We start from the raw sequence: 3,257 nt of genomic DNA on the forward strand, positions 1-3,257 counted from the left end.
TTGAATTGTTACGAGACTTCTTTGTTTGCTCTAAATATGTGAACGATCTAAAAGCCCCAGATTGAGTTTTATTTCCATTTAAAATATCAAAATCTACGAAGTATTGAAATCAAAGTTAATAAAATATCTTTTACCCTGTAACAATTAATTGTTCATATTACAATATTCTTCGATATATTCATATATAATTTGTCATTTTTCACAGTAGGCCCAGAAGGTCGCATTGAATGACTGTAAAGGCCGCAGGCTCCCCACCCCTGTTTGAGACACTCACTATCTTGTATTTTAACATCCCTGATAACAAATTCATTTTGGTTTTATTTTCTGTAATACTACACGCGCTTATACGTCTATATAGCACTTACATTTTTTCAATGTTTCATGCAAACATGTACACATGCACTTTGCAAGAAATCACATTATAAAAGTTACGGAGAACAGAAAGAGACATAATGAGGGAAAAAACTTCTGTATAGAATTACGTTAATACAATCAAATTTCTCCATGTATGTGAAGAAGTTAGGTAATCACACTGGGCCAATTCCGATCACTTTAGATTTTACCGAGTCATCTGTCCGTTTGGTGACGGGTTTAATTGATTCAGTTCTTCCGCATCACTGCATTCCGTTCTTGATTTGTTCCATCACTTCTAGACTGAACTAAATATCCCACTTACACAAACCTTAAATGTGACTAGAATTTCCATTAGCGTCGTAAAAATTCCCGAAGTGCTTAATATTTTGGTGAATAAATATACAAGAGGACAAATACGCAGGTAAATGAACGTTTCTACTTGGTGTTTAGTCGACCTGAAATCATTCAATTGAAGTTTTTTTCTCAGTCGCCCTTGTCCTTTAGTTTCATCTTTCTGAACTGAAGGAGTTACTAAGTTTGGCTTTCGTAAAAAATCGCTTTCGTAAAATAGCTTCAGTTAGCTACTTTTTGACATGAATATTCATATATAAAGGTTAATTAATACATATTTAGTCAATATAGATATAACAGAAAGATAACAAACTTGCATGTAACATTAGGTAAACATGACGAAAGAATTTCTACAAAGAGAGAAGGGTTTTTCTTTATAGATAGTTTATGTAAAGATCATTAACACAACATTCCAACTACATACCAGAACCAATAAATATACTTTCAGTACAAGAGAAAGACAAGTGCAATCCTGTTCCCCCTTTTTTCCAGGCTTTTAACTCTTAGCGGAGAACCAAAAAGTTTAATGAAGTCAACTTAAACTGAGGTTCAAAGATGAACTTCCTCAAACGGGAGGGACAGATAAAGAAAGAACAAAGAGGAAACATACCACTCAATTCTCTAGTTTTCTCTCTTGACTTTTTCTGATGTCTCCAATCCTTTTTGGGGGTAGTCTTTTGTCTTTAGAACGAAAAAGACAAGACTATTTCTACAACGCCTTGTTTCCAAATAGCCAGCATGCCTCTCCTAACCTTGGTGTGTCTTGTTTTAAATGGTGACAGGATACCAAGTCAGTGAAGCGTAATTGACAAGAAGAGTTTTTTTTTCTTTAACAAAAGAGGGAAAGAGAGAAAAGTAATCAAGAAGAGCAAGAAGAAAAGAAATAAGAGATAGAAAAAGATGGAAAAAATACCTTCAAAAAGCAAGTTTTGGAGATAGAGAAAAAAGAAGTGGATCTCGCAGGCAACCAACTTAACAGTTCTTGCAAAAGAAATACTAACGTTGCCATGACGCTCTTAGATGGGTGCTCAATTGAGCTGGAACAATGTGGATACTTCAGACTGTGAAGTTAAAGGTTCTCTCTTTTGCTTCTAATCTATTGGTCTGCGAAGCCTCCCAAGAATGAGAAGCGACAAGGGGGGACGAGAGATAGTTAACAACAAGTGACTATGAAGTGAAATGAAAGACAAAAGGCCTCATTGTTAAAGAAGAGGCGGATGAGTACTGCCTGTATAAAATGCCTCATTGATTTCCCACTATTTTGCTATTTAAAAGGCTTTATTCTGGAGGACATCGCATTGAAAGTCTGCGTTTTACGCCGACAGCTAATTAAAAGGACCAAAGAGAACCAGATGCAAATACTGAGAAGAGGGACAAAATACAAAGGCGGAGAAACACTGAGAAGGTAGAATGAAAAAATAGATTAAAAAGATGAATTATACTAAAACTGAATTACAGCTGTATTGTTTGGAGCTGCATAACGCTCATTTATATCTTATCATTTTCTCTTAACTTCCATAGAAATCTACCCAATTCACAGTAAATTATCCGTTATTTCATAGTAAGAGCGCTTTGCAGAAATTAAGTCCCAGGGTTTATGTCTTCATACATATAGCATTCTGAAGTGCATACAATTGTAGTCCTTATGGTAGACTAAGTTCTAAAACCCGTTAATTACATCCTTATTAGGAATTTAAAGTCTATTTCCAGCACCAAGACTATAGCCATAGTTGAAATGAATAACCAGGTACCTACTGAAATTAAATTTCCATTTAAAACATAAACGAGGAAGTTATAACAAAGTTCTCATTTTTTACCAGTTTCTAGGACAACAAAGAGCTAAAATATCTAAAACAATATTTAGTTAGTTGCAACTCAGCATTTTTTAAAGAAAAGTTTGTAATTTAGTCCTAGAAACAAAACCAGCAATAAATCTTTGTAAAACTATTTTATATATTATTTCAGGCTTTTCTAACCGATATGTCATGCATCTCTATGGGAATGCATGAAAGGTTAGAATTTAAAAATAAATTATGTGATCCAGGAGGGCTAAAGTTATAAGACATTCAACATGTTATATTTTTTTACCACAAACCTTGTCTTAATAAGTTAAAACAAATTTGGAGACAGACTCTTACCAATCAACGGCAGCTCCAGTGCTGAATTCCATTCTCCAATACATAGATAATACTATACTGAAAATATAATTTTGTACTATTATAATTTATGTTACCATTATAGTTTACACTGTATTATAGTAAGCATTACAATAAATATCACAATAAAGATCTAATAAATCTAAGTATACCGTTGTGTCGTAAGCGTTCTATAAAGTATGCCAGTGAAGAAAAAGTGAAATCTCTGCCTCATTTCCCAATTGTACAAGTTTAAAGTTATGTATTGTCTTTTGAGAATAGAAAAAAATACAAAATAAAAGTCGGACGAGACAGTACTGAATCGGAATTTCGAAATTAATGTTTCAAATCTCATTCTTTGAATTCGGAATTGTATGAAACATTCCCCTACTTTGATATTTATATTCCTTTATTAGT

This window comes from Thermobia domestica, chromosome 10, assembly GCF_964235325.1.
Source record: "Thermobia domestica chromosome 10, izTheDome1.hap1.1, whole genome shotgun sequence".
Taxonomy (NCBI): domain Eukaryota; kingdom Metazoa; phylum Arthropoda; class Insecta; order Zygentoma; family Lepismatidae; genus Thermobia; species Thermobia domestica.